Source organism: Coenobita brevimanus, chromosome 90, assembly GCF_032717465.1.
Source record: "Coenobita brevimanus isolate Jiangsu-jjx chromosome 90, ASM3271746v2, whole genome shotgun sequence".
Classification (NCBI taxonomy): Eukaryota; Metazoa; Arthropoda; class Malacostraca; order Decapoda; family Coenobitidae; genus Coenobita; species Coenobita brevimanus.
In genome coordinates, this window is record NC_137043.1 from 37534540 (window position 1) to 37558605 (window position 24066).

Consider the following 24066-nt stretch of genomic DNA (forward strand, 5'->3'; position numbering starts at 1 on the left):
GAAGGTAGGTAGGTAGGCAGGCGGGCAGGTACGAAGACAGACAGGCAGGCAGATAGGTTGTTAGTCTGATAGGTAGGTACGTATGTAAGCAGGTAAGTAGGTAACTAGGTAGACAGGTAGGTAGGTGAGTACGTACCGACATGTAAGCAGGAAGGTGTGGACTTATGTGTGAGTATACAAGCAGGAGAAACTTCGATCTCTCATTAGCAGGTAAGCAGGTAGAAAGGTAAGTAGGTGCGATGACTTGCAAGAAACTGGGTACACATGTACTTCCAAGGGTAGGTAAGTAACGCATCTACCTACCTACCTACCACCCTACCTACCAAAGCCCTTGCCAAAAGCGTGACAAGCCATATCTCACTATCACCCGGCCATGTCGTTCTCTCTCTCTCTCTCTCTCTCTCTCTCTCTCTCTCTCTCTCTCTCGTTTCCATTTTATCTCCCTATACTTATAATTGGTACTTTCTTCTTCTCCTCCGACTCCTCCTCTCCCCTCTTTCTCTCTCTGTTTTACACACCCACACCCACACAAAACCGTCTGCCACTCCACACCCTGCCACCCTGTCTCACCCCACCTTACCCCTCCCTGCCAAACCATCTATCCCACCCTACCCCTCTCTGCCAATGTAAATCTCTACTTCCCTGCCTTCCTCTATTAATCACCCCTTCCTTCTATTCTTCCCTTGTCTCTGTTTGCCATACTGTCTTTATCTGTCTGTCCCCTGTCTCTCTCCCTGTCTGCCTCTCAATCTATCTACTCGTATTTCCCTGCTCCCTTGCCAGTCTCCGTCTATCCCTCTGCTTTGTCTTCCTGTCGACTAACCTCTATTCCTCTCTGCCTGTCTCTGTTTACCATTCTGTCTATCTTCCTGTCACTCTCTTCTTGTGTTCCTCTGTCCTCCTGTCTACTACTAAATCTTCCTGTCTATCTCTCTGTATTCCTCCAGTTTCTGTTCCTCTCTGTATCTCTGTCTATCACTTTGTCTCTCTCTCTCTGTCTTCCCCCTGCCTTTCCCAATCTCGGCGTTCTTGCCCCTATCCCTCAGCTTGCCTGCCTTTCTCACTATCTCCCTCTGTTCCTCTCACTCTCTCTCTCTCCCTCTCTTTATTTTCTCTTTTACTATCCAGCTCTTCTGCGCTTTCTTTCATTTCACCATTTACTCTCTTCCTTTCTGGCTTCCCTCTCTTCTTTATTTTCTGTCACCCATACTCTCAACTCTATATATCTTTCCTGCCTTTCCTCTCTTCCTTTTTGCCTTTGCCCTCTTCCTCCTCTCTCTTCTATCTCATCTTTACTCTCTTCTCTCTTTCTTGTCTAACTTCTATCACTACTTTACTCACCTTCCTCTCTTTCTTCTATTTCTTTACTCCCTTTCCATACTTTCTCCTCTATTCTCTACCTCTTCTTTCCTCTCTTTCTTCTATCTCTTCTTTCCTTTCTTTCTTCTCTATCTCCTATCTCTTCTTTCCTGTATTTCATCTCCATCTTCTATCTCTTCTCTTCTTTCCTTTCTTCCCTATCTTCTATCTCTTCTTTACACCCTTTCCATACTCTCTCCCCTATCTTCTACCTCCCCTATACACTCAAGTCTGCCAGCGTGTCTCCCTGCCAGTCTCTCTATCAGGCCACAAACCCCTGCCATATACCCTTCCATCCATCATTTGTTCTGGCAGGGGTGGCCTTCCTTGCACTTATTTATATACGCATGTTGGCTGGCAGGGGGGATGGGTGGGGAGTGGGAAGAGAGACGAGAAGGGTTGGGGGGAGGGTGGGGAGATATTCATGGTAGGGGAGGGGAGGTGATGTATATGCTAGGGAGGGAAGGTGATGGGGAAAGATACAAGGAAGGGGAGAAGAAGGGGAGGTAAAGATGGGGATGGAGATGGAGAGGTAAACTTGACATGGGGGGGGAGGTTGGGGAGGGAGAGATACTGGGGGGGGGAGAAGAAGGGGAGGCAATGATGGTGGGGAGGGAAGAGAAAGGAGGATGGGGAGATACGGGGTAGGAGAAGGGTGGGGAGAGACACATGATCAGGAGAGGAAAGAGGGAAGGGTGAAGACAGATGGTGGAGAGGGGAAGTTGAGAGAGAGAGAGAGAGAGAGAGAGAGAGAGAGAGAGAGAGAGAGAGAGAGAGAGAGAGAGAGAGAGAGAGAGAATGGTAGGTAGAGGAGAGGAAGGGGAGGGAACGATACTGGAGGAAGGGAGGGGTGGGAAAAGGGGAAGGAAAAATAAAAGGGAGAGGAAGGGGGAGAAAAAGATATGGGGGATGGGAGCATCGATGGTTGGGAAGAGAGGGTGAGAGACAGATGGAGAGATGGGGAGGGGGACAGAGGGTAGGAGGAGAGACAGAAGGTGGGGAGGAGGGTGGTAGATTACTTTGTAGTGAGGGGAGGGGATGGGGAGACATGAAGGGGGATGGGGGAAGGGAGAGGTGAGAAAGAGAAGGAAGAGGACCCGTGCGTGAGTGATGGGCAGATGACATGGGGGAGAGGTGAGAGGAAAAGAGTGGAGAGGGGGGGACGGGCGAGAGAGGGGCCTAAGCAAGGGAGTAGGAGGGTACGAACAGAGGCAACAGAAGGAGAGAGGGAAATGAGAGGGACTTGCAATGGAGAGTGTGAACGGAATGGGAGGAGATTTGGGGGGAGGGGAAATGGGGGGGGGCGTTAGGAAGGGCGAGTGGGAGAGGTCATAGGAGAGGGAAATGAAAGAGAAGTGGGAGTACATTGGGAAGGGGAGTGAGAGGGAAAAGAGTGGGGATGCAGAAGTGAGACGTGATAAGCAAGGAGTGAGAGGTGCTAAAGAGGGGGAATGTAAGAGGAAGTGGTAGGGGTATAGAGAGGGAAATGAGAGGGAGGGGAAGGAAGAGGAGTGGGAGAGAAAGGGAGGGGAGTGAGGGGGCCAAAGGGAAGAAAAAATGAGAAAATACCGAGGGAGAAAAGAGGGGCATCGGAAAAAGAGGGAAGGGGAAAACGAGGGCAAAAGGGGGGAAAGGAAGGATGGAAAGAAAGAGAGAGAAAAAGAAAGAGAAAGAGAGAGAGAGAGAGAGAGAGAGAGAGAGAGAGAGAGTACAGTATCTCGGGTATTGACTTGTACATAAAAAAGAATGTCGTTAGTTGTGACCAGACCTCTCTCTCTCTCAGAATTTTCCGTAATTAGAGAGCACGTATCGCTCTCTCTCTCTCTTTCTTTCTCTCTCTGAATTTTCCGTAATTTGAGAGCACGTCTTTCTATATTACGGTCTAGACACACTGATAATCATCTTAAAGTGTGTGTGTCTATGTAACACTACCACACGTTCTCTCTCTCTCATTATCTATCTATCTGTGTGTGTGTGTGTGTGTATGTGTGTGTGTGTGAGAGAGAGAGAGAGAGATTCATGTAAACGATACACACATGCACACACACATTAGTTCGCTTGCACATGCTTGACCTACGCACACAAATCCTAACAATAGAATACACGAGCCTGTATACTCACATGTACACACTAACATTCCAACACACACACACCACAGACAGAGAGAGAGACAGAGAGAGAGAGAGAGAGTGTGACGTTGAAAGAGACAGGTGTATTAACAATGTACATCTGGTATTCACCTTTGTTAAGGCGGTCGATTCTCTCTCTCTCTCTCTCTCTCTCTCACACACACACACACACACACACACACAAACTCACACACACACACACGCACTTACTGACTCTTTTTTCTCAGTCTTATTTTCTTACAAGTTCCCCCCCCCCTCTCTCTCTTTCTCACTTGCTCAATGTCACTAACGGCTCAGTGTTTTTCAGTGCTTATCTGATTAATTTTTCCCTTTCTTCATACACTGTCGCTCTCTCTCTCTCTCTCTCTCTCTCTCTCTCTCTCTCACACACACACACACACACACACACACACAAGATGACATTCAGTGCCAAGAAAAATTAGATCTACTACCACATTAACCCCCCCCCACCCTCTCTCTCTCGCTCGCTCTCATCCCCGACAAATTAGCGCACCGCCTCCCTTCAGAGACACCTGGGCATACCTGAGCTACACCTTAATTAACATGGCCGCATCACAGTAGCATTGTGGACTAAGGTTCAGGCAGGCAGACAGGCACGAGGGGTAGGCAGGATAGGCAGCAGGGTTGGTTTAGTGGTTAATTGGTTGGTTGGGTGGATAATAAGGGAGGTAGAAAAATGGGTAAGTAGGTAGGCGGGTAGGTATGAAGACAGGAAGGCATGAAAGAAGGCAGGCAGGCAGGAATGAAGGAGGTTAGAAGGTAGGTAGGTAGGTAGGTTGGTAGGTATGAAGAAAGGTAGTAAGGGAAGAAGGCATGCAGGCAAAAAGGAAGGAGGTTAGTAGGTAGGTAGGCTGACAGGTAGGAGGGCAGGCATGCAGGACGGACTGTAGGGTTGGTTTAGTGGGTTCATTGGTTGATTGCGTAAGTAGGTTGGTCAGGACATGGGTATGTAAGTAGGTAGATGGGAAGATAGGTTGGTGGGTATGTAGGAGGGAAGGAAGGTAGTCTGGTAGGTAGGCAGATATGTAGGTAGGCTGACAAGTAGGAGGGTAGGCAGGCAGAAATGGAAGCACGGTTGTTTTGGTGGGTTAACTCGTTGGTTGGTTTGGGTGGCTGGTTGGTTGATAGGTAAATAGGGAGGCATATAGGTAAGTAGGAGGACAGGTGGGCAGAACAGGTAAGAAGGTTGGTTGGTTGGATGGCTTGGGAGGTTGCTAGATGAGTAGGAAAAAAGGTAGACAGGTAGGAAAGCAGGTAGGTAGGTTATCGTGCTGTTATTACGTGTTATGGCAACTTTTGTTAATATTATGGCTATTACTAGTTAGAATTCGTAGTTATTCTCATAGTTACTTCTGTTACTGTTACTCCCGCTGTTACTACTGTTACCCCATTGCCAAGGTGTTATTAATATCCCCGTTATGGTCTCTGTTCTTCGTGGTATTGCCAATGCTGAAGGTGAGACTAATGCCGTTGCCAATACTGCAGAGTTATTTTTACGTGTTTTCATGCTCTTTATTGTTTGCGAGTGCAGAGGGCTTTTGTTGTTATTGTTAGTGTTCTTGCTCTATACCCAATGTTCTGTTACAGCTAAGGAATGTTCTAGGTAAACTGTTCTGCCGTTCTGGTTATTTTTATGCCAAATTTACCTGTAGGGTTGTAAGTCTGGTGAGCTGGTGGGTACATGAAGGGAATAGGGATGGAAAGGAAAGTAGTGGATGGGTAAGTGGACATGTGTATAGGGATGTGGGTATGTGGGAAAGTAGTTGGGTAGATGAAAAAGGGATGTGAGTGGATAGGTACATAGGTTGACGGGTAAATGAAAGGTGATGTAAGTGGGCAGGTATACAAGTGGATGGGTCAAAGAAAGGGGGATAGGGACACAGGCAGGTGGGAAGGAAAGTGGATGGGTAAATGAAAGGGGATGTGAATGGGTAAGGAGGCAGGGGGATGGGTAGATGAAAGGGTATGAGTAGGTAGGCAGGTAGGTGACCAGGTGAATAGGGATGTGAAGAGAGCCTGGTACCTTGATAAACAGACTGACTGATAGATAAAAAAATAAAGGGATAGGCAGGTGGGAAAGATGGAAGGTGGATAGACAGGTGTGAATCTGGAAGGGAGGAAAATAGGGAAGGAACAGAGGGGGAGGGGTAGATCAGGAAAAAGGGAGAGGAGGCAGGGGGAGGTGTATGGGAATGGGGGAGAGAAGGAGAGACAGGAGGGGGGAGGGAAGAGGGGAGAGAGGGAGGGATGGGGATAGTGAGATTGGGGAGAGGACGATGGGGGGAAGGAATAGGGATGGGGATGGGGGGGAGGGTGTAATGAAAGGGTGGTAATTTGGATGTCACTCCTATTCCTACACTCCACCCATACTATTACACACACACACACACGCAAGCACACAGCAAACTCTCTCTCTCTCTCACGCACACACCTCCTTCATCCTTTAAAATACCTCCACACAATAGAGGAGGGGAGGGGAGGAGGGTGAGAGAGAGAGAAGGAGGGAGAGAGGGAGGGGAGGAAGGAAGGAGAGAGAAGGAGAGAGGGAGATCGGTAAAGGAGATAGGAGAGGAAAATTAGTGGGAAGAGGAAAAATACAGAAGAGGAAAAAGTTTAAGTGGCAGGAGAGGGGGAAGAGAGGAGAAAAAGGGAGGGAGGGAGGTAAATCAGGAGAGACGGAGAAAGAGATGGAGGAGGAGGAGGAGAAGGAGGAGGATGAGGAGGAGTGATAAATCAGATGTAGGAGAGATGGTAGAAAGGATGGAATACATAGAAATAGGAAAGTGTGAATGTGTGTGAGGAAGGAAGGAAGGAAGGAAGGAAGGAAGGGAGGGAAGAAAGAAGAAAGTAAGTGTATGAAGAAGGAAGGAAGAAGGCATCAATCTGTATTAAGGGAGGAAGGGAGGAAGAAAACGAGTGCATAAGGGAAGGAAGGAAGGAAAAAAGAGGGAGACAGGAGAGCAAGAGTTTCCGGCAAGTTTTGGAGAGATAAATAACGGAGAGATAAGAGATGACGCGAAGGGGGGGGGGGGATGGAGGGAGAGGGAACAGAGGGTGACAACGTTAGGGGGAGAGAGGGAGATAAAGGGAGAGAAATAGGCAGAGGGGAAGAAGGGAGAGAGACTAGGAAGAGGAGGCATATTAGATGAAGAAGGGATGAAAGGAAAGGGAGGAAGATGGAGAAGAAAGAATGACAAGAAACAAAGGGAGGGAAAGACACCAAGAAAATGAAGAAAAAAGATCAAGACAATATGATATGGAAAACTGGAGAGAAAGGATTTAAAGGAAGGAGAGGAATATGTAGAAGTGGGAAGAAAAGAGAGGAGGGACGAGATAAGGGCAAGAAAATAGGGAAAACGAGGATAAAAAAAGGAAAAAAAGAAGAAGATATGAACATAATCCCTCCTCTCACCTCCTTTTTAACCCTCCCTTCTCTCCCCTTACTCCTTCCATCTCTCCTTCAATTCCTTTCCACTTTTTATTCTTCCTCTACAGTCACCTTTCCTCCTCTTCTTTTCCCTCTTTCCTATGAAATTTCCATGCCAATTTTTCTATGATGCATGGTGGTCCTTCTCACTATTTCCTGCCTGTTTCAACTGGAGGGTCTGGTGGGTGGGGGTGAGCCTTTCTGCTTTTCTATCCTTGTCTTTAACTGACAGATTAGTTTTCTTAGTTATAACTTTCCCTACACCAAACACCCACGAAAAGACTAACAGGTTTATTGCTGTTAGCTTTCCTTTGCAGTTTGTACTCTCTCCATTACTCTGTTCTTACCACATCCTTCTCTCCTGTTACGTCCTTTCACGCCTTCCATCTCTTCATACACCTCCCATCTCTCCTTACCTTCCTCCTCCACATTCATCCTCCCCATTCACCTCTCCTCCTCCTCTTCTCTCCCTCCCTCTCATCAATACTCTCTTATCATCCCTTCCCTCTCTCCACTTGCTCCTTCCCCCTCCTTGTTCTTCCTCCTCAATTACCTCTCCCCTCTTCTTTTCTTTCTGCCTCCCTCCCTCGCAGAATCATTCCTAATTGCATCCACTGTCTACACATACACAAAAATAGGGCTTAATAATGAGTGGGAGGAAGAGAAGGAGGGAAGGAGAGAGGGGGAGAGGAGGAAAGAAGAAGGAGGGAGCGGGAGGGGGTGGGGAGAGAGAAGGGTGGAAGAGGAGGGCGATAGCGTACTGAGGGAGGGAGAAATGCATGGGGAGGAGGGACGAAGAGGCGAGAGGGTGAGGGAAAGAGGAGGAGAGGGAGAGAATGGGAAGGAGAAATGCATGAAGAGGGAGGGAGCAATAGGGAGAGATGGGGAGGGAGAAGATATGAAGGAGAGAAACAGTGAAGTAAGAGGGAGAGTAAACGATGGAGAAAGAGGAAGGAAGTGGGAAGGATGATAGGGAAGGAGTGGAAAAAGTAGTGAGGGAAGAAGAGAGAGAGAGAGAGAGAGAGAGAGAGAGAGAGAGAGAGAGAGAGAGAGAGAGAGAGAGAGAGAGAGAGAGAGAGAGAGAGAGAGAGAGAGAGAGAGAGAGATGGTTTAGGAACAAAGTTAGGCAGAGGAAGAGAAATGGATGGCAAGTCTGGTGTGTGTGTGTGTGTGTGTGTGTGTGTGTGTGTGTGTGTGTGTGTGTGTGTGTGTGTGTGTGTGTGTGTGTGTGTGTGTGTGTGTGTGTGTGTGTGTGTGTGTGTGTGTTACGATAAAGTCTGTTCATCCTTACCTATTCTGTTTTACCAATTCCATCCTTCCCATTCCCATCCTGCCTTATCACGTACTCTTTATTACTTCCTCTCATTTTCCTGTTCATCCTTACTCCTTCTGTCCTTACTTATGTCATCCTATCTATTCCATCCTTACTGCATCCTTCCTACTTCCTTCCTTTATTCCATCCTTCCATATCACCTACTCTTTCCTTACTCCTTTAATACTCTCACAGTCTTTACTTTCTACTTACGGAGGCGAGACGACGAAGACCTGATTACATACCTGGAAAAATAAAGAAAAATATTAATAAAAAACTCAGTAATGGGTTAAGAGAAATCTTGTATGTCTAGTAATAATGTCACTTTCTCTTTAATACGTCTCTCTCTCTCTCTCTCTCTCTCTCTCTCATTCAGATGCTTGTAGTGTGTGTGTGAGAGAGAGAGAAAGAGAGAGAGAGAGAGCTTGAAGGCCGCGGGAAGAGAGTTATGAATTTTACTTTAAGAGAGAATTGTCTTCCCTGCTATCTTTCTTCCTTTCCTTCACTCCTCCTCCTTTTCTTCTCTTTCTCTCCTCTCCTCCACTTCTCCTCCTCCTCTCTTTCTCTCCTCTCCTACTCTTGGCATCTCTCTTTCTCTTTCTTGTATCTTCTTATTTTCTTTCTTTCTCCTTCCTTCACAGAATCTTCCTTTTCCTCTCTTTCTTCTTCTCCTCTCTGTTTCTTCACTCCTCCTCCTCCTCTCCGCTTTCTTTCTCTTCTCTCCTTTACTTATTCCTCTTCTTTCATTCCTCCTCATCTCTCCCCTCTTCTCTCAATTCCTCCTCCCTTCCTCTCTTTATTTCCACGATTCCTCTCTTCATTTTTTTTCTCCTCTCCTTCTCTTCTAAATCTTCCTCTACTTCTTCTCTCATCACTCATCTTCCTTCTCCTCCTCCTCCTCGTCTCCCATTTTTCTCCATTCCTCCTACTCTCCTCAATTTTCCCTCCTCTCCTCTTTTTTTTCTTTTTTCCTCCCATTCTCCTTCCCTTTTCCTTCTCTCCTCGACACTCCTCCTCCTCCTTCTCTTCCCTCAAAATCCCCTCCCATTTCCCCACCATCTCCTCCCTCCCCTTCTCTTTTCACATCCCTTCCATATCCTCCTCTATCCCTCCATCTCTTCCATTATTTCATCTCCCTCCTTTCTATTTCCCCCCCCCCATCCCTTAACACCTTCCAATCATAGTTTCTATATCCACACCAACCTTCCCTTTCCCCTCCAACCCCCAACAACTCTCCCACAGATCTTCCCTCCCCTCCCTCCACCTCAACCCTCTCTTTTCCATCTGCATCCCTTTACATCCTCTCCACCAATCCCTCCATGCCCCCTCTCTTTCCCCTCCCCCTCAACCCCCCATCCCCTCTCTTTCCCCTCCCCTCCAACCCCCACCTCAATCTCTCCCTCCAACTCCTCCTTTCCTTTTCAATCAAATCCCCCAAACATCATTCCGTCCCCCCCTTCCCTCCAACCTCCCCTCCCCACCAACCTCTCCATCATTCAATATCCCCCCCTCCCATAAATCAATCTTCTCTCCTCCCCCTCTTCCAATCACATCCTCTACATTCCATGATTCCATCCCTCCATTCCCTTCTGGCATCCCCTCCACCTCTCCTCTTTCAAGTCCTCATTTCCTTTTCCATCACATCGTTGCATTTCCTTTCCATCATTCCATCTGCCCGCCAACCCCTCTCGTCATTCCACATCTACCAGCTCTTTCTCTTTCAATCCTCTTCCATTCAATCCATTCCCCCTCCCTGTTACAACCCCCTTCCAACCCTCTCTTCTCCCTCAACCAACCGTCCCTCCTCCCCCGCCAATCTCTTCCTACAACCCTTCCCTCCCCTTTAAATCCCTCTCTCGAACCCTTCCATCTTCTCTTACAACCCATCCTCCTTTCCATCAACTCCTAATTCAATCCATCCCCTCCTCCCCTCTAACCTTCAATCCTCTCCATCAACCACTCCCCTCCTTCCAAACCATCCTCTGTTCCCTCAACCCCTCCCTCTATTCCTCTCTCCTCATGCCCACTTTTTTCCTCAACCCCTCCATCATATCTCTCCCTCCTCCAACCCACCCTCTTTTCCCTGAACCCCTCTATCATCCCCCACTCCTTCACCCAACCTTTCCTCTTCTTTCCCTCAATCTCTCCGTCTTTTCTCTCAACCTCTCCCTCTCTCTCCCCAGGCCCTCCTTTCCCTCAACCCCTTGATCATCCCCTTCCCCCACAAAACCCCCTCCATCACAAATCACTTACCCCAGAGCCGGGCATCGTCACCGAGTGGACTGATGCGGGCCTCATATGGCGGTAAAAACTTAGGGCCATTGTTCCAACTTGAAGGCGAAGGGGCATCTCCATACGAATAGCCACACACTGCTTATAGATTTCCCTTCCTCACTCACTCCTTCTCTCTCCATCCCCCTCTCCTCTCCTCCCTACCCATTCCCCTACCCCTCTCTCCATCCCCTCCCCTCCTCCTACTATCTCCCTACCTACTCTCCTGATTTTATCCTATCTTCCCATCATCCTCATGGCTCTTCTCTTTGTCTTCTATCCTCCAGCGTCATTTATTCTCTCTCTTTCCCTAGCTTCCACCATGGCACTTTGCTTTTCGTTTCTCGTTCACTCCCTCCATCTCTACACTCTCCTAACCTCGTCCTCCCCCTTACCCTCATCCTCCTGGCTCTATCCTATCCTCCCATCATCCTCATGGCTCTGCTCTCTGTCCTCTATCAGCCATCTCTCTCGCGCGCCCTGTGATTTATCTCCTACTATGGTACTCTGCCTATAGATTGCCTCCCTTACTCACTCGCTCTCTTCCCCCCCTCCCCCCCTGTGTTCTCTCCCTCTCCCCCCCAACTATCCACCCCTGGCCCTCTCCTAGCTTTATCCTATCCCCTACCCACCCTTCATCCTCACTGCTCCTTGTTCCCTATCCTCCCTATCGACCTTTCCCTCCTATTGTCATCTACTCAATGTAATATCGTGGAAGTTACCTTAAAGATTTCATTCCTAACTCAATCATAATCTCAAATTTTTCTTAGTGTCTCTCTGTCTCTCTCTCTCGTCCAAAAACTCCAATCCTGTCTCTAGGTATTTATCTACTATACACACATATATACCTCTCTCTCTCTCTCACACCTCTCTCTCCCCAATCTGTTTTGCCCTTCCTCATTTCCCATTCCTCCTCGATCGTTGCCTATTCTAATTTACTCTCTCTCATTTTGCATCTTGTTTTCCTCTCCCTCTCTCTCTCTCTCTTTTATTCGTCACACACCTCTCTCTAATTCCGTCTATCCTTCCCTCTGTTTACATCCGAAGTGAAGAGAGATTTCTATCCCTGTCTGTCTGTCTATCCCTGTACCTATCTGTCTGCTTTCTATCTCTGTATATATGTCTGTATGTCTATCTCTTCGTGTCTGCCTGTCTGTCTGTCTGTGCCTATTTCCTTGTGTCTATCTCTTTGTATCTATCTATCTGTCTGTGTCTATCTCTGTACCTGTCTGTATGTCTATCTCTTCGTGCCTATCTGTCCGTCTGTCTGTTAAACTGTCTGTCTTTTTACCCGATTAAACACAAAATAACGAGGGTCATGATAAAAAATAAAGCACATTTTATTTATTTATTTATTTCATTTTATTTTTTTGACCCAAAGGTGAAGGCTTGAGAAAGTATTTTTAATAACACAGAATAAGGTCATTAAATCTGGCTGAAAGTGCACGATTTTTTTTTTCATTTCTTCTTGTCTTCGTCTGTTCACTGACTGACTAAATAATAATAATAATAATAATAATATTGGTAATTAGGGAATTATTATGATATGGCTTTACTGATGCTATGAAAATAATGATGACAATTTGGTGAAAGTGCGTGATTAATGTTTTCATCCCTGTCTGTCTGTCTATCTGTTGGTTTGTCTGTCTATCTGTCTACCTGTCTGTCTGTCTGCCGACCTATCTGTTTATCTAGTAATGGGATAGGAAATTCATGCTGGTGCTTTTACTGACTCAAAAATGAAGCGATTGTTTCTGTAAATACGTCAAAAAATAAAGACAGACTAAAGATCCGGGAAGTTCACCATGAAAGCATTGCTCTCTCTCTCTCTCTCTCTCTCTCATTCTCTCTCTCTCAGGCATGTATCCATCATGCATTCTATCAATACTGCATTCCCTCCATTATGTATTCTCTCTCTCAACCTTCCTCCCTCTCTCTCACTCTCAACCTTCCTCCCTCTCTCTCTCTCAACCTTCCTCCCTCGCTCTCACTCTCAACCTTCCTCCCTCTCATTCTCACTCTCAACCTTCCTCTCTCTCTCTCTCTCTCTCACACACACACGACAATATAGCAATAACGATAAAGATAAAAATACAATGGAAACTCTCATGTAAAAAAAAAAAAAGAATAAATAAAAACGAAAGAAAAATGAAATTGACAACCGCCACTGTCTGGTTTCGCTCGGGTTTTTATTTTTTTTAATTTTTTTTCTGTTTGGGTTTTTCGTTCATGCTCTCTCTCTCTCTCTCTCTGTTTTCTTATTCATACATTTCTTTCATTACTTTTCCCTTTCTTTCACCTCTCCCTCTCTCTCTCTCTCAGGCTTGTCTTACATTGTCCACCTACTTTCTTTCTTTCTTTCTCTCTCTCTCTCTCGACATCACACCTTCACCTCCGCGGTCAACGACACACAATACGAAGAATGAATAAACTATCGTAAAAAAATGGGCGAGGAAAAAGGTAAACCAGCGAATGAACGAAGGAAAAACCAATCTATTGTTCTATTCTCCTCACTTCTCGGCAACACGATGTATTCTGAAAAAAAGGCCATTGAATTTTGAGACGTATTAGGTTATAATTTTCTTTTTTTCTCTTCTAATTTTGAAAACGTGTTAACTGCGGAGGTGTGTGTGTGTGTGTGATAGAGAGAGCGAGAGAGAGAGAGAGAGAGAGAATGTGTGTGTGTGTGTGTGTGTGTGTGTGTGTGTGTGTGTGTGTGTGTGTGTGAGAGAGAGAGAGAGAGAGAGAGAGAGAGAGAAATTGGTGGGAGAAATTTTGGCGGGAAGTTCCTCTAATTCTTATTTTTGGCGTGACGAAATATTGGCAGAACTGAGATGGGGAGAATGTTAGGGGAGGGGAGGGGAGGGGAGAGGGAAGGCAAGGCAAGACAAAGGAGAGGAGGGGAGGGGAGGGGAGGGGAAAAGAGGAAAGAAGCGTGAGAGAGGTGACAAGAGGAGAGGAATGGAAAAGAGAAGGATGAGATTGGGAGTAGCAGAGGGAGATGAAACAGGAGAAGGAAGAGAGGAGAGGAGAGGAGAGGAGAGGTAGGAAGGAGGAGAGAAACGGTAAAAGTAAAGGTAGGAAGGAGTGAGAATTAGTAAGCCTCATTATGGGAACTTCCGCTATCTGTATTCTTAACTGTAAATTATATATGTAAATCTTGTAATAATTGAGTAAAAATAAAAAAAAGGAAAGAGAGAGGAGGGAAGGGGATAAAGATGAGGGCAAGGAGGAGAATGGTGGGGTAGGGGAAGGAAGAGGAGAAAGAAGAAGGAGGGAGAAGAAGGAGAGGAGAGAAAAGAGGAAGAGAGTTGAGGGGATACAGAAGAGAGCAAGGAGGAAGGGAGATGGTGAGATAGGAGAGAGAAGGGCGGAAGAGGGGAAACAGGAAAGTAAGGAGGAGAGGAAAAGAAAAGAGAGGAGAAAGAAAAGTGGAAGAGGGGAAGGGGAAAGAGAAGAGGGAAGGAGGGTCGAAAGAAGAGAGAAGGAAGGTCGAGAGAAGAGGGTAGACGGAGAGGTAAGTGAGGGAAAAGAGATGGATTTTGAAAGTGAAGATAGGAGATAAGGGGGAGAGAGGAGATAGGGTGAGTAAAGGTAAGGAAGAGGGAGTGGGAAGGATAACCAAGAGGAGAGGGAAGGACAACCAAGAGGGAGAGGGAGGGAAGAAAGAGAGGGGGAGGAGTAGGTGAGAGGAGAGGAAGGGAAAAAAGGGAGGGGGAGGAGGAGGTGAGAGGACAGGAAGGGAGAGGCGACTGACGTGAGGGAGAAGAGAGAGGTGGAGGAAGGGTGAGGAACTGGAGGGTGGAGGGAGAAGTAAGGGCAGATAATGAAAAGGTGAGGGGAGAAGGAGTAGAGAGGGAGATGGGAGGAGGGACAGGGAGAGGGGAGAGGGAGGGGGTGAGGGGAGAGACGACGGAAGCAGGAGGGAGTGAAAGACAAGGGGTGGCCAGGTGGGCAGGACAAGCAATGAGAGAGAGAGAGAGAGAGAGAGAGAGAGAGAGAGAGAGAGAGAGAGAGAGAGAGAGAATTACTGAGCATTAAGTAGTACCTCAAAAGATCTTACGACCTATAAATTGAATGTAAGAGAGAGAGAGAGAGAGAGAGAGAGAGAGAGGAGGGGGGGACTCAGCTATATTCTCTCGACTTCCACCTGTCTACCAATCTATTCTTACCTGCTCATATAAATAGATAGGAACAGCTTTCCTGATGAGCGTTTGCGTGGGCAAGTGGGGAGGGGGGAGGGATAGGGGATGAGGGAGCAGGAAATGGGGGGAAGGGAGAGTGGGTGAGAGAAGGGAGTAGGGAGCTGGTGAGAGAGTGGATAGGAGAGTTGGGTAGAGAAAGTGAGGGGAGAGAGGAAGGGAGGAGAAGGGGGAGTCAGGGAGAGAAGGGGATGGGGAGCTGGTTAGAGAAGAAGAAGGGAGAATTGGAGAGAAGAGGGATGGGGAAGGGAAAAGAGGGAAGGTGAGGAAAAACCGGTAGGGGAGGGACAGGGGGTTGGAAATGACGAGAAGAGGAATAGGGGGCGGATGGGAGAACTGGGGATAAGAGGGATAGGATGGGGAGAGGAGGGATAGGGAGGGGTGAAGAGCGTCACTGAGGGAAGACCGGCGGGGAGGAGGGAAAGTGGGGAGTTTGGGGAAGGGAAGAAGTAGGGGATGGGGAGGTAAGAAAAGGTGAGGAGAAGAGAGGAAAGCTGGGGAGGGGAGAATCCACATGGGAGAGATAGGGGAGGAACATTAGGGGAGAAGTGGGGAAGAATGGTTGTGGGTGGGGTGTGGCGAAAAGGGATGGGGAGCCGGAAACGGGGTGGGGGGGAGAGAGGGAGGCAAGGAATAGGGAAAGATGGAAGATAGAAAAGGGAGAGGGGAGATGATTATTAAGGAAGCGGGGAGACATGGGGAGGACGAAAAGAAGGGAGATGGGTAGGAGAAGAATGGGGGAGATGAAGGAGAGAAAAAAGGGAAGGTCAATGGGTGAGAATAGAAAGGAGAGGAAGAAGAAAAACAAGAGGAGGAGGACATGAAGGGAAGAGATGGAGAGGGAGGTGGAGAAGAAAGTGATCATTGTTTATGTTTATTGTTTACGAGTGTTTGTTTTGGTTTGACTTACGGTATCTTTTGTTTGTTTGTTTTGCTCTGTCTCACGCTTTGTGTTTCCTCGCAAATCCGCTCCACAAATCTCTCCTTTATCCTTTATTTTGTCACTTTAATTCTCCTGTACTTTTTTTATTTTACCATTTATCAGTCCTAACTCCTGTTCTCGCTCCCATTTATTTTCTTTATTAGACTCTCTTATCTTTTTATTGTTTATTTTAGTACATTCTCTGTTCATCATTCTACGTTTATAAGTTCTAGGTTAACTTTATTCTCTCCTACTCTTTCTCCTGTTCCTTCCTTCCTTCATTCCCCCTCCACCTCTCTTTCTCTTCTTCCTCCTCCTCCTCCACTTCTTCTTTTTCCTCCCCGCCACCTTCAGTCGTTCCTCCCTCTCTCCTCCCCCCTTCCCCTCACACTTTTTCGTCCCTCTCTCTCTTTTCACTTACGTCACACCATCCTCTTTTTTTAATGGCAACTCACATAATTCACTCTCCCTTCCTTCGCATCTTTCATTCCCCCTCCTCCTCCTCCTCCTCCTCCTCGCCCATACCTTTTTTCTCATTCCCTCCTCTTTTTCGCCTTTCCTTCCCATTTTCCATTCGCTCCCCTCTCTTCTTGTCCTCCCTCTTTTTCCTTACTTCTTCCTCCTCCTCCTCCTTCCTTTTTACCCCTCCCTCTCCTTCTCATTACTCCTTCCTTCTCTCCCCTCCCTCCTCCTTTCACTCATACATTTCTCCCTCCCTCTCATCCCTCATTCCATACTCTCTCTCTCCCTCTCTCTCACCTGTGTCTCGTTTACTCCACATTCCTCTTCCTCTTGCCATTTCGCTCTTCATCATCCTTTCCATCTGCCTTAGCACAACCATACCTTTCTTTAACCCTTTCAGTTCGTGTGTGTGTGTGTGTGTGTGTGTGTGTGTGTGTGCGTGTCTGCCTGTCTGTTTAACTTCTCAATCCCTTCATCGCAGTCACCCCTCAGCTGAAGAAAATCGTCTGGTAGTATTAAGAGTCCAGTAAGACGTCTTAGTACTGATGGGGTTAATGGGATGGTTTATTTCTTACCCAACCCCTTCATATCGTGGACGTGTTTACCCTTTCCTTGCTACCTCCTTCAGACGATTTTAACCATCTAAGGAAGGGTTTGTAGGTGTAGAGATAAGGAAGGCTTTATCTTATCTCTCAGTTTGGGTCATCGGAGTGAAGGACTTTAAAAGGGTGTTATCGTACTGAAGAGGCTATCACTTCTCTTCATCCCTCCTTCTCTCCCCAAATCCCTCCCTCAACCTCCATCATCCATCAACAATGCTTTCCCTCTCTAAGTCACCTCTCTCTTCCTCCCTCTCTCCTACTCTTCCCTCCTCCCCCTCTCTCTCTCCTTCCCTCCCACTACCTCCCTCACCCTCTATCATCCATCACATAGCTATTCCTCTCTCTCTCTCTCTCTCGATCACGTCCAAAATCATCGACACTATGGGTAGCAATACTTTCCTTTTTCCTTCACGTTCCTTCTCCCATCCCTCCTTCCAATCCCTCTTACTCCCTTCCCTCTCTCCCTTTCTATCCCATTTCTCTCCCGTTCCATATTTCCACCTCCCATCACTCAATCCCTCTACATTCTCCCTCCTGTCGCCTCTCCATCCCTCCCTCCAATCTATCTCCCCATTTTTCTTCATCTCTCCTTCCTTCCACCTCTTCTCCGACTCTCATTTTTCTCCTCCATCCCTCCAACGTCCTTCTCCCACTTTCCTCCATCCTCGCTCCCCTTTTTTCTTCGTCTCTTCCATTTCTCCATCAGTCTTTTCTCCTCCATCATCCTCTCCCCTCCCTCTCTATCTTCCCTATCTCACCTTCCTTACCTACGTTTCTCCCTTCTCTTCATGGCCTTACTTCCTATCCCTCCCTCCATCCCATTTTCCTTTCATTTGTTTCTCCATCCATTTATTGGCCTCTCCATCAGGTTTCCCCTTCCGTCCCACCCCTCCCTCCATCCCCCTATTCTTTGTCTCTCCCACCCTTCCATTGACTATGTCCTTCCTCCCGTCCATTTTTCTTTCCTCCCTCTCCCTCCATACACGCCCCTCTTTCCTCCCTCCCTCCCCGTATCCCCCATACATTCCTCTCCTTCCCTCTCCCTCCATACACTCCTCTCTTTCCTCCCTCCCTCCTATTCATCCATACATTCCTCTCCTTCCTCCATATCTTCCCATACACTCCTCTCTTTCCTTCCTCTTTCCTCGGTTTCTCCCATCTCTCCATAGACCTCTCTTTACTCTTCTTCCCGCCCTCCCTCCATTCCCTCCTTTTCCTCTCTATCCCTCCCTCCCTTTCCTCCCTATCCCTCCCCCTCCCTCCACACCTTCAAACCCCCACACCCACGTAAGTTAATTTTGTCACCGCTCACACGCCCAAGAATATATATAGAATCGAAGAGGGAGGGAGGGGAGGGGAGGGGAGAGAAGAGTAGGGGTGACGAGAGGAGGAGGAGGAGGAAGAAGAGGAGGAGAAGGAGCAATGTCGAGGGGAGAAGCAAATTAGGGGAGATGACAGGAAGGGAAAGGGATAAGTGGAAGAAAGAGTAGAGGAAGCAGTGAACAGAGACGGACAGAAATGAAGGTAAAATGGGAGAGATGAAAGAGAGATGAAGAACAAATGGAAGCAGAAGGAAATATGGGAAGGATGGAGGGGACATGGGGAAAAAAAAAATGAAAAAAAAAACAATCGAAGAAAAACTGAAGAAGAAAAATTAAAGAAACTGGAACAAGGGACAGAAAAAAAAAGTAAAAAAAAAAAATGTAAACCTTGCGAAGAAGAAAAATGAACGTTAAAAAAAAAAAAAAAAAAAAAAAAAAAAAAAAATGCAGGTGAAAGAAACTGGACTCAGGCTGGAAAAATGAAGAAAAAAAAACAAAAAAACACGACAAACGAAAAACAGAAAGTATAAACAAAACACAAATATCCTCATAAGGTTAGGCACGACGGATACTAACCAGGTGAGGAATTAAGTGTGGCAGGTAGAGAGGGGGGGGGCACATACAGGTAAGCAGGTTAGGAAGGCAGGTAGGTAAATAGGCAGGTAGGCACTATAAGTAGGCAGGAAAATGGGTGGTTGGGGTAGGAGATTAGATATAAAAAAGCAGGTGGATGGATGGATAGATGAGTTGATAGGTAAATGGGTAAGAGGAGAAGAGAATAAGTGCTGGATAGATGGATGGATAGGTAAATGGGGAGGTAACAGAGGAAGGATGAGTGAGAGACATGGATGGGTATGGTAGATAGGGAGATTTAAATAGCTGGGTGAAGGGATAGATGGGGTGGTAGGTAAATGAACAAGTGGACAGGTGTGTGTGTGTGTGTGTGTGTGTGTGTGTGTGTGTGTGTGTGTGTGTGTGTGTGTGTGTGTGTGTGTGTGTGTGTGTGTGTGTGTGTGTGTAAAGTGAAGACTAGATGGACAAATATAGTGGATAGAGAGATAAAAATATGTGGATGGATGGATGGATGGAATGACTTATGGGTAAATTGGTAAGTGGATAATGAGATAGATGAAGTGAAGATACGCAAGATAGATAGATTTACAGCAAAGGAGTAGACAGGGAGAGGAATAGGTTGAGAGAAGATAGATATATAGATTTATAGAAACTTATATAAAGGAGATATGACAGACTGACGATGTGAGGATGAGATAATTACATAGCGAGACAGAGACTACATAGAAATAATAAAGATGAATAAATTATGTGATAAAGATAAATTGGTTTGTGGATAGGGGAATAAATGAATGATGATTAAAGAACTTGATAATGTATAAGTGGACAGGGGGATAGATAAATGATGGACAGATAGATAAACCAATAAGGAAAATAGGTAATTGACAGGTTAATGAATAGGTGGCCAGGTGTGAGTTTAAGCAAATAGAGAGAGAGAGAGAGAGAGAGAGAGAGAGAGAGAGAGAGAGAGAGAGAGAGAGAGAGATTGTATGGCAAGGGGTGTGTGTATATATATGTAACTCCACCTCACCACTCTCTCTCTCTCTCTCTCTCCTTACCTTCATTCCCCCTTCTCTCACTTCTTCCATAAATCATCAGCCACTCCTCCCCTCCCTCTCTTTCCTTCGTCACCCCATCTCCCTCCTCTCTCTCTCTCTCTCACCTTCAACCCGCATCCTCTCCCCTAGTTATATTCTTTCTTCTTTGTCTTTGTCCTCCCCTCTCCCCACTCACCCTCATATTCTCTCCTTTCTCCTCCTCCCTTCCTCTTTCCTACCCTCCCCTTCAGCTTCACCCCTACTTCTCTCCCTCCCTTTTTTACTCCCTCAGTTGTTCTCTTCATTCTCTCCCTCCTCCTCCTCACCACTCTCCCTCACATTTTCTTCATCTTTCCTCACTACTTCATCACTTATTTTATCCTCCTTTTTCTTCCCTCCCTCCTTCATTCTCTCTCCCTCTCTCCCCCAATGTTTTATTCCCTTCTTCATCTTCTCCTCCCTCTCCCCCCTTCTCCCCATCCCCCTCCCTCCCCCTGTACCCCGCCACTTTTATATTCCTTCTACGTCATCATCCCTCCTCCCATCTCCTCGACACCTTTTCTCTCTCCCTCCCCCCTCCTCCTCATCTCCCTCCCTCCACCAGCCACCCTCCCCTTCATCTCCTTACCTACCCCTCCCTTCCCCTTTACTCACCTCCTTTCCTCCTCCTCCCTCGTCGTTCTCACATCCTTTCCTCCCTCCTCTCCTTGATGTCACCTTCCTTCCTCCTCATCTCCATCCCTACCTCCTCCTCACCTCCCCACCTCTCTCACTCCCTTCTTCTCATCCCCTCCTTCCTTCTTGTCATCTCCTCAACACACCTCTCTCTCCATCATCTCTTCTCCTTCCTATTTCTCACCTTTCGCACCTACCTATCCCTCTCTCTTTCCCCTCCCTCTAGCTACCTACCTATCTCCCTCTCTCCCTTCCTCCCCTCCCTCTCTACCTTCTTCCCCTCCCTCTCTCCCTTCCTCCCCTCCCTCCCTCCCTCCCAGTACCGTTGCAGCCTCCGTCATTATCACATCGATCGAGACACTGATACAAAATTACACTTTTGGGCCTCTTGTTAGGGTATACCTCTCTCTCTCTCTCTCTCTCCCTCTCTCCGTCATACTACCTCCCTATCCTCCCCTCCTCTCTCCACCTATCCTTTCATTGTGTGTGTGTGTGTGTGTGTGTGTGTGTGTGTGTGTGTGTGTGTGTGTGTGTGTGTGTGTGTGTGTGTGTGTGTGTGTGTGTGTGTGTGTGTGTGTGTGTGTGTGTGTGTGGTTTCCATCAGTGCTGATTAGACGGGAGCGATAATGAGGATTAAATCAATACGGGAAAAAAGAAAATTAATGAGAGAGAGAGAGAGAGATAGAAGACAGAGAGAGAGAGAGAGAGAGAGTATTTCTTTAACCTCCTCTATCATGTCTTTGTTTTATCTCTCTCTTCTCTTCATTATTTCTTTTCTCTCCTCATTATCTTTCTTACATTCTTTTCCAGCTGCTCTCCTCCCTCCCTCCCTTCGTAACCTCGATTCTCTCTCTCTCTCTCTCTCTCTTCTTACCAACTTTAGTTCCTCAAATCTTTCCTCTCATCCTCTTTCATGTCCTTTTTTTTCCTCTCTTCTCATCCTCCTGATCTTCTGTCTTCCCCTTCTCCTTCTCTCTCTCTCTCTCTCTCTCCTCCACCTACCCCCTTAAGCCAGACAAGGACAAAGGCTATCCTGCTTTTTACTCTATTTCTTTCCGCCATTTTTTTACCTCAGAAAAAAAAAAAAAAATACTCTCTCACTTCTAAAATTAATAACAAGATTTTTTTTTTCAAACCAGGTAAATCCAGGTAACATTTAATTTTGCTTATCATGACAACGTTATACCTGTGGCTTTTTTTTTTTTTTCACGTTAAAAGTATATAATAATTTTCACCTGTTTTTCTTTTTTGGCGTCTACATGGAAGGTCTGGAATTCTTTATAGTTTTTCTTTCAAACTTTCCGCATCGTAAACCACGCTAGTATTTAATGTGATGATCATGGTGGCGGTGGTGGTGGTGGTGGTAGTGATGGCGGTGGCGGTGGTGGTAGTGATGATGATGATGATAAACTCAGACCTACAGTATGTATACAAAACAAAAGTGCCAATTATTTTACCACTGCCGCTGCTGGTACTATTATAACCACCAATAATAATAATAATAATAGTAATAATAATAATAATAATAATAATAATAATAATAATAATGAACAATAATACGAAGAACCACATACTCCAACATAACAGGAGAACACTTACCCAATAATAGCTTTATTCTCTCTCTCTCTCTCCCTCTTTCTCTCTCTCTCTCTCGACTACAAAGTGCAGGACAAGCAATATACCAGATTTTTCCTTATTATTTCTCCGCTTCCCCCCCCCCAGCCTCTCTCTCTCTCTCTCTCTTTTCTCGTCATCTTTTCTTTTTCATAATCTTTCTACCTCCGTTTTCTCTTCTCCCTCCTTCTTCCTTCTTTCCTTCCTTATTTCGCTCCTTCCATTCCTCCTTTATCTTCCAGCCTCTTCTCTCTTTCATCCTTTTCTTTTCTCATTCTTTCCATCCCTCCTTCATTCCTACCTCACTCCTATATCTTCCTTCCCTCTCTCCTCTCATTTTCAGTATTCCTCATTTTTTTTCTTCCTCCTACTCTCTCTCTCTCTCTCTCTCTCTCTCTCTCTCTCTCTCTCTCCTATTCGTACCTCCTCCCTTCTTTTTAATAATCTTCATCTCTCCTTCCCTCCTCCTCTCCCTCCCCCCCTCTGAACAAACACACCACACGCTCCACCTCACTCTACCTCTCTCCCTCTCTCTCACATTTTCTCTAATACGGAGAAGCTGGCAGAGAGAGAGAGAGAGAGAGAGAGAGAGAGAGAGAGAGAGAGAGAGAGAGAGTAGACTATCGCCACCCTAATAGACTGAAATAGGAAATAGATTAGTCGATTGGCCCCCATTCCCTTGCTCAATACTGTGGAGGCCAGGGCACTCTCTCTCTCTCTCTCTCTCTCTCTCTCTCCTTACCTGTCCTTTCGCAAACGTAAATATTTCTTTTAATTTTAACTGCGTATATATTTTCAAGTGTTTTCTCTCTCTCTCTCTCTCTCTCTCTCATGGGTATGTATTTTGACTTCTCTCTTCCTCCCAGGCCCCCTATCTCTCTCTCTCTCTCATCTAAATCTGCATATGTACGAGTATTTCCAATCTCTCTCTCTCTCTCTCTCTCTCTCTCTCTCTCTCTCTCTCCCTCCTGCTTCCCCTGTCTCTTTTCTCTTTATCCTCCTCTTCCTTCCTCTTCATTTTCCTCTCCCCCTATAGTCTTCCTTCTCTTCTCCTTCACCCCCTTCTCTTTTAGTCAACCTCTCTCTCTCTCTCTCTCTCTCTCTCTCACCCGTATACCCACTCGATCTAAATCTCCTCTCCCTCCGTCTCCCCCTCCCTCTCTATAAGTCTTCACCACTTTTCTTTCTTCTCTTTGCTTCTTTCTTTCTTCCCACGTGTATGTATAATTTTTCTTCTTTGTGTGTGTGTGAAAAGGAAGAAGTCGAGGAGAGATGGAAAAGAAAATGTGGGATGGGAAGGCGAAGGACAGGGGACAGGGAAATGGAAAAGAAAAGTATTATAAGTGAGGAGGGGAAGGATGAAAAAGGAAGAAGTAGAGGGGATGAGGAGAATGGAATTGGGAGGGGAGGGGAGGGGAGGGGAAGAGAGGGCAGGGGAGGGAGAGAGAGGAGGGCAGAGATAGTCATGTTATGAGTATCTCGCCCCTCACATTCATCTCCCTCATCTCCAGTGCGAGGGAAGAGGAATGAGGGGAAAAAGGGGAAAGGTGGAGAGGGGAGAGGAATGACAAGAGGGAGAATGGGAGTTTGCAAGAGGTGTAGAAGAGAAGGGAAGAAAGGTTTCGGAAAAGGTGAGATGGAAAAGGGAGAAAGCGATGGGAGACGGGAAGGAAGAGGCGGTAGGGGGAAGGAAGAGGAGGGAGAGGGAAAGGGGATAGGGGGAAGAAGGGGGGAGAGAGGGAATGAGGAAAGGGTGAGGTGGGAGAGGAAAATGGTAGAGGAAATGGGGAAGAGACTGACAGAGGAGGTCTAGGGAAGTGGAAGAGAGGAGAAAGAGATGAAAGAGGAGGGGGTAATGAGGAGAGGGGGGAAAATAGGAAGTGGTAAAGGGAGGGGGATGGGAGGGGGGATAGGATGACACTCCCTCACCACACTACTGATAAGCCTACTGATGAAAAGATAACATACCTGCTACTGACACTGACAACATTTACACACTCTGCTCATTGTTGTCACAGCCTCTCATCACTGCCAACATTTCAAAGTTCACTCTCTCAACACTGCCAACATCAATCACTGTTGTCACACTTATGCTGCTTCCACTGTCTTACTCCATCACTTTACTAACTGTTGTCACA

At 46.6% G+C, this 24066-nt stretch overlaps 1 protein-coding gene across 1 annotated transcript in view; it reads right to left on the reverse strand.

Annotated features, from left to right (window-relative positions):
• Rbp6 (RNA-binding protein 6) overlaps nt 1–24066 on the reverse strand; it is a 992472-nt gene that overhangs the window by 815602 nt on the left and 152804 nt on the right. The window lies entirely within an intron of this gene.